This window comes from Pholcus phalangioides, unplaced genomic scaffold, assembly GCF_987345545.1.
Source record: "Pholcus phalangioides strain wild (caught in Gottingen) unplaced genomic scaffold, Ppha-v1.0 ptg000014l_1, whole genome shotgun sequence".
Taxonomy (NCBI): domain Eukaryota; kingdom Metazoa; phylum Arthropoda; class Arachnida; order Araneae; family Pholcidae; genus Pholcus; species Pholcus phalangioides.
Window position 1 is genome coordinate 10,409,346 of NW_028301607.1, and position 13,946 is coordinate 10,423,291.

Sequence of the window (13,946 nt, forward strand, 5' to 3'; positions counted from 1 at the left end):
GTTACTCTCACTATTTCATTATTTCAGGAACGCGTTGATGGTCTGGATTCGTAATCAAACACGATCCATTGACAGGGAATGGCATTTAAATTAATTTTACAAAATTCATAAATTATTAATAATAATTAGCGTGGTCCACCTGCCGTATTGTGGCTCGAACCGTATTGAACAGGCATAAATTTATGTCAAACATTTAAAGCGCTTCATCATCTCTTTATCAAATGTATGTTGCAATTCGATAACTTTGATCATTTTTCGATTTTTTATTGCTATTTTTGTTTAATTAATGTAAATTAATAGAAGTAAAGGAATCAAGTACTGGAATTCCATGCCCCCCCCCCTCCCTCCACAAGGGTGGGTCTGACATGCAGGATCGTCGTAATAGCATCATGGGGGCCCCCCGAGCAAAGGGATATTTTGGAGGCCCTACCTGAAAAATTCAACTACGTCTCGTTTTCCTGAGGCACCTTCTCTTCTCTTGAGGCCCTTCGGGCACGGCCCGGGGTGGGGGAAGCATGCGTTAAGACGGCACTGCCTAAGGTTAGCACCAGGCGTCTTCCTTTTTTCAGTTTTGAATCTGGTAACCCTATCTGAAGACCACATAATCAGTAGTTTCACTTATTTGTTCGATCAGCCATATTGTCCGATTTTTTTTGGGGAAATAAATAATTATTTTTGCCACATAAAATCGATTATTGCAAATGTACGAATTTTGTTGCCGAAATTTCCGTCTCATAAAAAAATTTTATGCTAAAAAATGACAAAGAACTCTTCCTTTTTTCATCATTTATGAGTTGCCTGAAATTTCGAGATTTGATGGCAGCACCAACAGTATTCGTTTATTCGTTAATTCCAGAATTAATGAAAGAGAATATTTCAGCATTAATGAAAGAGAATATTTCAGCATTAATGAAAGAGATAATAATAAAGTTAATGAAAGAGATAATAATAAAATTAATGAAAGATAATTCCAAAATTAATGAAAGATAATTCCAAAATTAATGAAAGATAATTCCAAAATTAATGAAAAAGAGTTAGTTCCAAAATTAATGAAAAAGAGGTAGTTCCAAAATTAATGAAAAAGAGGTAATTCCAAAATTAATGAAAAAGAGATAGTTACAAAATTAATGAAAGAGACAATTCCAGAATTAATGAGATATAATTTCAGAATCAATGAATTGAAAGAAATAATTCCAGAATTAATAAAAAAAATAATTCCAGAATTAATAAAAAAAATAATTCCAGCATTAATAAAATAAATAATTTCAGCATTAATAAAAAATAATTTCTGCATTAATGAAAGAAATTCAAGAAATGATGAAAGAAATTATTCCAGTATTAATGAAATAAATAATTTAATCTTTTTTCACCTTTAGATGAGTTCTTTATCCTTTTTTTAATCTTTAAAACCCAATATTTAGAAACCGAACTGTACATTTCTATGGGCTAATTGCCAGGCGGGAACTTTGTTTTCTCCGAGTCACGCCTCGCATTTGATGTCGCTGCAGTCGCGGCGGCTGGATGCTCCTTCCAGTAATATAAGCTGGATGCAAGCCTCCTCTGTCGTCTGCTTCTCTCCAGGTTACTTGTTTCGGATGTCTCCTTGTTTCCTGAAAAAATGATTGAACTGGTAGTTCGAACGTCCAGTTCTGTTTGTGAGCGTAGCTTATAGGGAACCGACTTCTTGTCCGTCGTCTGCTCATTAAGAGGGTATTTGTTTTGGACGTCGCCTTATGCTCAATTGAAATAACCGAACTTTCAGTTTAAACTTCCAGTTCAGTTTATGAGCTTTGTTTATAAGGAACCGAGCAGAACAGAGAATATAGTTTTTTTACTTTGAACTTCATCATCACCACATGAGTCACTTGTAAAATTAATATTAGATGGCAGCACATGTACTATGAAGTGGAGTGTGGAAAAATTCATTTTTTACGATCTTACCTGTTGTTTGGTGGTGTGGGGAGTGTTTTTTCCTTTGTTTTGGATGTCTCCTTGGGTCGTGAAAAATTACTGAACTGGAAGTTTGATCTTTTAGGTCAGTTTATAAGCTTTGTTTATAAGGAGCAAAGCTGAATGAAGAATTTAGTTCATACCTGAGCTTCGTCATCACCACATAAAGCACTTCTGATTTTGAAGTAGATAGCAGCACCAACAATATTTTTAAAAATGAATGTCTTAATGTATTCTAGAGTATTAAATTAATTATAATAAAATTGTTAGTGTCATTGTGAATTCGCTGCAAATGCTGCAAGGCAAAAAAAAAAAAAAAAAAAAACTGCTATTGGCGGACGACGTAACGTTTCGAGTCACCCGATATATACGGGACTCATTAATTACTTCCTAGATACAATAACTATGGGACGTACTGGCCTAGCGGGAAGAACTGGATGCATTTATCGCACCCACGTTCTGCAGCAGAGGTCGCTACGCTGGGATCTTTGTTGGGGCCTTAGAGGCCAGATTTTTCACTGGTCCCTCGATAAAGAATTTATAGTATGAAAAAAACAAAAATGATAAGAAATTAGGTTGACGCCTTTTAACCGCCCACAGAGGCCGTGCGACCTGTGCAGCCACATGGGGCATCTCTCTAGGAAAGGGGTGCCAAATCCGAGTTGGAATGTAAAAAAAACTTTGTTGAGCTGAGAAACGTCATCGGGGGCACCAAAAATAGATCCCACACGGGCAGGGATTTTCTTTTCTGTCCCTACCCATTTGTACATCAAGGCCACCTTAAGACCATCGTAGACCCGGGGCCACAACTAGAGGTTTAGTCAGCTGCGTCAAGCAAGCATTTTGGCATCCTCTTGTAATGTTGAAAACAATTCAGAAAAGAAACCATAATCGGTATTCTTAACTAGGAACGGTTCTTTGTCCATGCGACCTGCGCGGCTGTATGAGGCACCGCCAGGTATGGATCCAGGTCGATGTATCGGGAAAAGCCAATCGCGTAAGTTCGTTGGATCGTCCCGTATTTTACGGGAAAGGAAAAGTTTCCAATATTATTCGTTCGCCCCCACCCCTGGATCCGTTCCTGAGCAAAGGCCGACATCTTCAGCTGGTGCGAATAGAGCAGAGGTGAATATCTTCTGCTGCGAATGGAGCAGAGGCATACATCTTAAACTGCGAAATGAGTGGAGGCAGAAATATTCAGCTCCGAATGGAGCGGAAGTACAGGCATTCAGCTTCGAATGGAGTGAAGGCTGGCGGATCCAGGGTGATGTGTTAGAGAAGCGACTTTCTGTGTAGGTGCATTGGATCATCCGCATTTCAGGGGATAGAAAATTTTTTTCCATATTATTCGGCTCTTGGGAGGGGCGATCGTTCCCCGTCAGGATCCGCATTTAGGCACTGCTTCAAGGGGAGCGCGAAATTCGAATTGAAAAAGTGAGGAGCTTTGTCGACAAAAAAAAAACGTGGGCAGGGGACACCAAAAATAGGTTCCGTGCAAGTACAGATTTCTTCTCGAGTCACCCCTGTTCTTTACTTCTGTGTCAGATTTTTTTACAGGGTATTCATTATTCTGTAATGAATTTATGAAAGATCATGGATCCCATATCCTACAGCATGGCTCCTAGGCTGAGAACTCTGGCACGCCTCCAGGCCAAACTTTCATGCCCCCCCCCCCCCTCTGTAGTAAGTTTATAATGTGGGAAAATACACAATATATACACTGCTGGCCACCGTAAATGCAACACCCTGAAGGAAGCATGCAAATAATATGAAATTTACAACATGCATTAGCGGAGGTGAGATATGCAAATGATTAGAATTTCAGCGCAGACGCACATCACGCGCGCCTGTGGCGCCACTTCAAAGCGCTATTTAAGGCTTGGAGATTTCGACGATTTGAAGTACGGCAATTGTGTTTTTCTTGTGGTTTTTTCAAAAAAACGATCAATTATGCCTCGTAGAAGACAGCGATCATCTTTTGATCAAGTATCCGAGTTCGACAGAGGAAGGATAGTGGCCTACCGAGATTGTGGATTATCTTTCAGGGAAATCGGTAGTCGTGTTGGACGAAACCAAACAACTGTAAAGCGGATATGTGATCGTTGGATGAAGGAGGGTACGACGTGTTCGATCGCATCCACCTCAGTGCACCACTTCACGTGATGACAGGCGTATAGCAGTGACGGATCGCTCAGCCACATCACGAACCATAGCACAGCACATTCAGTCTGTACCGCATCATCCAGTGTCTGCGCGTACCATTCGACGCCGTTTACAGCAGAGTGGTCTGTCCGCAAGACGTCCATTGCTTCGTCTACCCTTGACGCAGAACCACAGACGTCTCCGCCGCCAATGGTGCGATGAAAGAAGGATGTGGACGGCACAATGGAATGAAATTGTCTTTACTGACGAGTCACGCTTCTGTCTGCAACACCACGATGGTCGGATTCGAGTCTGGAGACACCGTGGAGAGAGGATGCTGAACAGCTGCGTTATGCACCGCCACACTGGTCCTGCACCGAGTATTATGGTATGGGGCGGTATTGGATATCACTCTCGCACTCCTCTAGTACGCATTGCCGGTACTTTAAAAAGCCAGCGCTACATCTCCGAGGTGTTGGAGCCAGTTGTCCTTCCTTACCTTCAGGGCTTGCCCACAGCCATATTTCAACAGGATAATGCGCGACCACACGTGGCACGCATTGTCCAAAGGTTCTTCGTCAATCGCCAGATTGAATTGCTTCCCTGGCCAGCTCGCTCTCCGGATCTTTCGCCGATAGAAAACATGTGGTCCATGGTTGCTCAACGATTGACCCAGATTGCATCCCCAGCTGCCACACCAGATCAACTTTGGCAACGCGTGGAAGCTGCTTGGTCTGTTGTACCCTAAGAACACATCCAAAGTCTCTTTGAATCAATGCCGAGGCGTGTGGCAGCGGTGATCTCCAACAATGGCGGCTACTCTGGCTACTGATTTTGGCAGTAACCACACTTCACAGAAGTCTATAAATTCATTTGATGCTTGGTCAACATGTTATCTACAAAATAAATATTGTTGCGATATCTCTTGTCTTTCTTGGTGTTGCAATTTGGGTGGCCAGCAGTGTATTTCAGTTGCTCAGAATTTTCAATATGTTAAACAAAATTGAGAACGTTATGCGATTAGAATAGATTTTCTCCAATGTTTCAAAACACTTGGATAAATATGGATATTTTATTTGAAATTCAAATGACTGGTAGATGACAATGCTCTCATTTTTTTGTTTAATCGATTACGTATACATTGTATAAGCAAGACCTAACTAATTGAGCTTTACTTTTTCCTCCCATTTAACGTATAGTCAAGCAGTCGATTTATCTTGGTCTTTCATTCAACCACGTTTTCATAAATAAGATAAATAAAAAATGATACAGTTATAACGAACTCCAGGAGACCGGAGAAATCACTTCGTTATAACGAAATTTCGTTATAAAGGAATTCCAGGTTTTTGCATTACTCCTATATAAACTTAAAAGGAGGGGGATTAGCAAAAAGTGTTCGTTTAAACGAGAGTTTTACTATAACTGTATTCGATTGTATAAATAAATAATTTTTTATAAGTTACTTGGTTGGTAATTTTTTAGTTCAGACATGGAGGACAAAAAAAGATTTGCAAACAGTTAGTTGCATTTAACAAACTATATTACCTCAGGTGCTTTAACCTCGATACCAACGTCTGAAATGTTTTTCCGCAAATATATCGATGTGAATCGGTAGTGTTGATATATTTTTCATTGAAACAATAAACATCAATTACAGAAAAAAGTGTGCATATTTCTTATGGGTTCTTTTGTTTTGTTTAATTTTGATAACAGTAATAGTCATTAATAATTCCGTTTGGTTGATTAATTCTGTTAGTTAACGCCACGATAATGAACGGCAGACAACTTTCATCTGAGCATATAACGTCGGATTTTATTTGGCAACAAGATGAAAAAATTCTGAATTTAATTGATAGGTGACGCTTGTGCCCAACAGAAATGGATGTGCGAATCAAATAGACATAAAAAAACAGCCGTCCATCAAATTAACTCCAACTTTTACTTATGAGATAGGCTTTTATTCTCGGAATGTCGTTTTCTTTCGAGGAATAAACATCGCAAATTTCACTGTAAAACATTGATGTCATTTAAGTGAAATCCGTTTCGTCAAATGTCACTTTTCGGAAAACTTCTGTGGTGTTTGGTCATAACTCCAAAATCACATTTTTGAGATATAAGCATTTTCATTGTCATTTAATAATCATAAGTGAAGCATACACACAAATTGAAATGAAAATATCATACATTAGCATGTTGCTTAGCCATACGCACGTATTTGTGCATTTATCTCGCTTCTAATTAGTTATCATTAGCAAGACTTACTTTTAGATCAAAAAGTCATTTTTTGGAGATATCACGTTCTGACCAAACACCACAGATATTGTATGTGAAATGTGACTTATAGGTATTTCATATTTCGAATGCTTTTGTTAATTAGCACGACAATCAAGAGCAGATTAGATTCTTATTTTGACACGTAATGCTAATTAACTCATAATAACCATCGCAAATTTGATGCCGTGAAACATACTGATAGTGTCGGTTAAGCAAAATCCATTGCATCAAATGTCACTGTTCGGAAAATTTCGGATGTGTTGTTTTTTCATCGCGAAACTAAATATATTTTCATGATACACGTTTTGCCACAAAACGAGTAATGTGTTGCTTCAAAAGTCTCGCCGCATAGAGCAACAGGCTTACACACAATGGTACAATTATTCAATTATTACACTTCACTCATAGTTTGAAAAATTGGTGGCAGATGACGGCACTACGCATAACAAGCATTACATAGAAACAAACTATCCATTAGGTTCACGCACATTCCAACATGTACCAATTCGTTAGAAGTTCCGCAGAGGAATATGGACGAAGTGCTTGTGTTGTCTCTTTCATTAGTATGTTTGAATGTGACTTTTACAGGCTTTTCATTTTCCGAATAATGTTTTTTTATCAATTAACGCGACAATGAATAGTAGATTAGATTCATTCCGACACATAACGTGAATTAATTCACGTTATGTGTAAATTAAACTAATAATGACGTTACACAATCAGTGTTATCCTCTTTCTTTTTCTCATTGTCTCTCTCATTCTCTCATCCAGGAGATTCCTTGATAATGACTAATTTGTTTTTATCACTTTGTGAACATTTTGAATACAAACTAATGCCGTTCGCTGCCTACACACGGAGAGACTTCCTTGACTCAAACGGTGTTAACACAAGTATTTGGACGACAGCGAATTTAATGGATGAATGGAAATTACACGAATGAAAGAAGTTAACGAGGGTAATTTATCGAATTGAGATAAGATTAAAACTTTATTTCTATACCGACTAAAAATCCATTTACATACAAAATCGTGAATTAAATTGATAAGTTAATAAAATAAATAATGAGATTTCGCGCGACTGGCAGCCAATATGGTTTGGTAAATCAGAATTATTCATTCCATTTAATGTGATCACATCAACTTATGGATAAATTGGGAATTCTCTCATTTCCTAATCAGACTGGTCAGGCAAAAGCAGTTGCAGTGATAAAACACATACAGTCGAAAACCCGGCTTTGATTGCAATATACAGGGCGTCCATAATTAAAAGACCCTATTTTAAAGTAGGCTACAGGCGAAACCAGTCATCAGAAAATTGTAAAATATTGTGGGGGACATCATGAAGTATGTTCTACAGCTGACCGAAGTGTGTGCCGGAAAATGTTCATTTCGTTTCGTGAAATGCTGCTGCCTTTAAGGTCAGGTAAAGTTCTTGGATTCTCACGACTTACCAGACATTTCAAATTCCCCCAAAGCCAAAAATCGATTAGATTAAAGTCCGGGTATCGGAGAAGACATAGATTAGGGACGAGCCAACTCATGACGCCCTCTTCTGTAAAATGTGTTTTAAGAACATTCTGAACACACATTGCAATGTGTGGAGGAGCTCCGTCTTGCACAAAGATTGTGCCTGCAGAGCCGGAACAATTTCGTTCTGTAACAGCAATGCATATCGCTTCCCTGTGATCGAACATGTCACTGGACCTGTAGAACGTAACTCCTCGTAGATGTAGGGACCGAGAATAAATGATGTAGTAAATCCACACCATACCGTCACTTTTGGTGAATGCAACGGAACCTCTAAGATAGCGTGTCAATTTTATGGTCCCCAAATTCGGCAGTTGTGAATATTGACAGCTTCGTCTGTCCAGAGGATAATCCAAAGCTATTCTGAATCGATTTCAACGCGAGCTAGAAACTGCAGTGAGAACCGGAGTCGAGCGTCATAATCATGTCGCTGCACAAATGAAAGTTTGCACGGATAATATCGGAAGATATTCCGCATGTTCTTATGGACAGTTGAACATGGCCTATCCAACACCTGTGCTACACGCCTGACACTAGTGCTTGCTACCACGAGAATTTGAAGCTCTGTCCTCTACCACCCGAAGCGAAACCTCCTGTACTGCGTCTATAGAAACGGGTTTTCTTCCTCTTCCAGGACGAACAGCCAACGATCCTGTGGTCTGAAATTTCGTTATCTTACTCCGAAGGTTTTTAACATTCATATAGGACCTTTTCAAATCCTCTTTCAAGTCCGATATTTCCGCAGAGCAGTAGCTGCGCAATTGCAGTTTTGGTAAAAAAATTTGACCAAGTAAGCGCGATCTCGTAAACTTATTGTCATTGTGAGCAGCAAACACATTGGGAAACAAGATCTCCGCGAATGTTTTTAGGTTTTGTAACAGCTGCAGCGTGACATCACATAAATTTACATGTTTACTACAGGTATTCAAAGTGAAACGACCTCTGGTGGCAACATGCGCAACCAATGTTTTTCTCCCTGAAACAAATTCCCATCACTTTATGATGTCCTCCACAAAATTTCACACTTTTCTGATGACTGGTTTTCGTTTCTTTAAAATATTGTCTTTTAATTATGGACGCCCTATATATAATTTTTACATAGGTTATAATTTCTATTATAATGAACATGTTTACAAACACTCACATGACATATTTGTTCATATTTTTTCGTTAAACACATCCTAGTGGAGTTGTTGCGTCACTGAATTTCTCTCCAAAGTCCTATATAAGCAGAACTTGGAAATTTCGTCTACCGCTACCAACATTTTTGGAGGGATGTCCCGTATTTATGATCCCTACTTTCCTGCGTTTCCATGATTAAATATGGCCACCCTTTTTTGTCAGAAAATATCAGTATATTGGTTGTAACAGCACCTCAGTTACAACGAGAAAATTTTGTGGAATCGTCGATGTCGTTGTAACCGAGTTTGACAGTATAACAATGGGAAATATTTATGGAATTCAATCAGTGGTGAAAGCTAATCTCTATGTCTACTCAGGATTGGAAGACAATTGAATAAAAGAGAAAATGGGCAGGGACATCCATAATGAATCCACGTAAGAAATAATTGAATCGAACATGGCATGTGTGGGACTCTGATTCGTTCTGTAATAAGTAGAAGCACGTCATCTGGACATTACAACGAGCTCCAATCGTTTCACGGTAAAAGTATTCTGAGTCACATTATAGACGTCGACAACAATTTACATATTTCTATGAAATATTTATAAATTCACTCCTGTATGAATAAGAAACTTATTTAATCTCTAACCAGAGGGTGAATATGATGAATCGGTTGCACTGCTCTGATAAGATTTGTTAGTATCTGACCGTTCATGTTAGCAGAATCTGAATCAGATATAAGAGGATATTCAAGTATTACGTCAACATCGATGGTGGAGAGGGGGGGTTGCTGACTTTTTATGACAAGTGGGAGGGGGAAAGAGAGAGGTTTGAATGATGCTTACGTCATCAATCACCCTTTATAAAAATATGAAATATTCTGGAAGGGTGCCGCGGGTCACTTAAGCGATCTATAAATGTACCGCATTAGTTCGTTTTTACAAAATTACGTTTGAGGTGGCGGGCTACAGCAGATAACTCCCGAGGGGCATGGGGCCTGCGGGCCACGGGCGTAGTATATATGGCTCATAGGGCGGGTCGCAATGAATTTCTTAAATATATAAATTTAGTGTTCTTAGCCTTCAAGTAGCATTAAAATTAACAGAAATTGATTATAATGACATATAAAAAAAATAACATTTCTTTCGAAATTTTAATTTTTTAAAAAAATATTTTTGATCGTCTGGAAAAGAAGAGGGGGCCACAAGTCTCCTACGTCCTTCCCCCCGTTTCTGATCCAAATATGCGTTAGGAGGTAGGGGGCAAATCTGACGGAAATTTTGCTGACGGGGGGGGGGGCGGTCAAGGGTAATAATTGAATGCCCTCCCCCCTTTTGACTCTGATTTAACGAATTTTTCCGAACTAACTCCTATTTCACGAATTCTGAAATTAGATCTCGATATAACGAGCTCCTATTCAACAAAATTCACGTCCGTATCCGTGCATAACTAACTCTCATTTAAATAATTTTGTTTGTACCCCAATATAATGACTTCCTATATAACATATTTTATGATCGTACCCTGATATTACGAACTATTACTGAAATTCTTCGATTTAACGAATTTTTACAAGTATTTCTGTGTATTCAATCAGACCTAATTAAAACTTCTATTTAACGAATCTCACAATTGGACCTCGGTACAATAAAGTCTTATTTTAAACATTTCCCGATTGTTTCCCGATATAATGAGCTCTATTCAAGAAATTTCACGATCGTACCTTGATATTACGTTTACCGTTACGTACAATTTTTTCAGTATTCGTCGGTATTTTGCATGATCGCCAGTGTAACTCACAATTTTTAGAGTTCATCAAATTTCCAAAGACGCTTTGGTATTATGCATAATCGCTTGTGAAGGTGATGAATTTACCAAACTTACTGAAACAACCAACGATTATGCGTAACCGGTTATTATGCACAATAACCGATTCAACACATTTACCGTAAAATATGAAACTTTCCCGCGCATTAGAAATATTTATAGAATCCAATCAGTGATGAAACCTAATAACGTTCATTTATTTTTCCAGGAAACGGATGATTCGAAGGAAATTAGATAGAAAGAAAAATAATGGTCGGGAAAAAACAATCTATAACGAAGAAGAAATGATTGAATTATACATGTCAGGTCGATTCTAATTTTTTCGGTTATAAGTAGAAACACGTCATCTGTGGACGTTGCTAGATATAATATAATACTTTATCTTATGCATATGGGACCAGGGCCGTCTTAAGAGCATCACGGGTACCCGGGCCAAGTAGTTTTTCTGAGGCTCAACCAGGTAAATTCTAGAAAATTTCAACCAAATCTAATTTTTGTGAGGCCCCTTTTCTCTTGAAGCCCCCGGGCCGTGCCCGGGTGGGCCCATGCGTTTAGACGGCACTGTATGGGACATTGCAACGAGATGAAAGCTGACTGACTGACTCAGGTAGATACATTTTCTCAGGGTGGGAACCGAGTCTTTTAAGACTTTCATAAGCTTCCCTATTCGATTGCTGGATGAAGAAGTTAAGAAACTGTTTGTATGTGATAGTTGAGTGTGTGAGTGTAAGTGTATAAGAGGCGTGTCAGCAAATAAAATTATATTATAATAAAATTTACAGCCTATGCTGTACTCAGAGAGTCAGTATACGTCAAATTAATTGTGAGATCATTTTAGAAAATATGAATTCGGTAAGTTGTGGCTTACTTATCACAGAAATTTGGAAATTGTAGAGCTATATCCGAAGGAGGTGAATTATCAAAATTCAAGAAAGCATTTCATATGCAATTATAAAATCTAACAGTCAATTATCGGAGCAAATGACAAAAAGTGTGGAATCCTGCACCTATAATGGTTAAAATAGAGTATATACACATATATATATGTTCATTCTAATGAATTGCGTGATTAAATACGATATACAGGGTTATTATAAAAAAACTATCCCGACATATGGGCCCCTAACTATCATACCATTCACAGAAACTGAATGGAATTTTGGCATAAGGTATTTTGATGTATGCGCTCAATAATGATATGGAAACCAACAGTGTCACTCTAACAGTTACGGTTACAGTGAGAAAATATCAAATGGCAACACCAAGTTTTTTGTATTGGAATGTGATCTCCATTGTGAAAAACCCTAAATAGCGTTCAAACGGCAACTGTAGCATGAAAATCACCGGCGGTAGATAGGCTAAAAGTGAGGACAACCAATAAGGACAAAGAAGCAGCATAAAATAAAGCATTTTATTGTGTTTCCACATGACCTTGTGGAGGACTAATCAGGCTGGGATCTCAGCCGAAGAAACGGTGTGACAAATGAAACGAACATTAATGCTCTGGTGCACGGCAAAGTCCTTTTTCCTTGCCTAGCTCCGGGGATTTTCGTGCTACAGGTGCCATTTCAACACTATTTAGTGTTTTTCAGTATGGAGATCGCATTCCAATACAAAAACTTGATGTTGCCATTTGATATTTTCGAAATTTTCTCACTGTAACCGTAACTGTTAGAGTGACACTGCTGTTTTCCATATCATTCTTGAGCGCATACCTCAAAATACCTTATGCCAAAATTTCATTCAGTTTCTGTGAATGGTATGATAGTTAGGGGCCCATATGTCGGGATAGTTTTTTTATAATCACCCCGTATATGATTACATGTGGATACAAGATTAAATGCGAAAATATGGGTAGTAGCGTTCAGTATATATGCAACACTGTCTCCAATCAATTAAGAAAGAATTACACTGTTTTTACAAAACTAAACAAATTCACTGAACCATATCAGGCAAGTATGTTCTTAGGTCGAAAAAACTTCAACATCTCTCCCGCAGGATTATGCGAGATGTCTCTTATGTGCTGATATTCTGATGTTTCAGCCCTATCGAAATATCCTCTGCGTAGTTTGACTAAATATTCATGTATGGTTTCAATGTTCAAATCCTTCATTATGTCAAGATTTCTAATATACCATTGTGTCCCGGTATATCGCTGCGTGGTGCTTTCGCTGTGGGAAGAGACGAAAGCTGGAACCATTTAATGATTGAATAATTCTAAATCGTTTATATAGAATTCAACCACAATCTTCATATTTCAATAAAGTAATTATAAATTCGGTTCGGTAAATAAGAAACTCAGTTAATCGTTAAGGGGCCGTTCAAGTATTACGTAAGCAAATTTGTCAGCAAAATTTCATCAGCTCTACCCCTCCCCTCCCCTCTGAATCCTAACGCACATTGGTAGGATCAGAGACGTACACAGTCTGGGGGGGGGGGGCATACAGAGGCTCATGCCCCCCCCCCCCCCCACATGATCAAAAAAAATTTTTGTAATGCAAAAAAATATAAATTATTTTTGATTTGAAATTTCGGAAGACAATACCTTTATATGTTGTAATCAATTTCTGTTAATTTCAATGTTATTTGAAGGCTATGAACTCAAAATTTATCTTTAATTGCGGCCCACCCTCCAAGCCATATAATGATGAATCGCATAAAGGCCCTTGGCCCGCGAACCAAATATGGCCCTGGCGTTATCTGATGCGGTTTGTCCTCCTCAAACCTAATTTTCTAAAAATGAACTAAGCGGCACCTTTTCAGATCGATCAAGTGTCCCGTGGTACAATTCCAGAACATTTAAGCGGCCCGTGACACATTTTCAGATCACTTGAATGACCGGGGACACAGTTCCAGAACACTTGAGTGAACCGACATATTTAGAGGTCCCTTGAGTGACATATGACGTAGTTTTAGATCACTTAAGTGGCCCCCAGTGCGGTTCTACATCACTCAAGTTACCGCGGCACATTCTCAGCTTATTTAAGTGATCCACGGCATATAATTACGGATCACTTGAGTAATGCGTGGCACAGTTCCAGAGCAGCCCGTACGCATTTCCAGATCACTTGGATCCGCGAAACATTTAGAGATCACTGAAGTG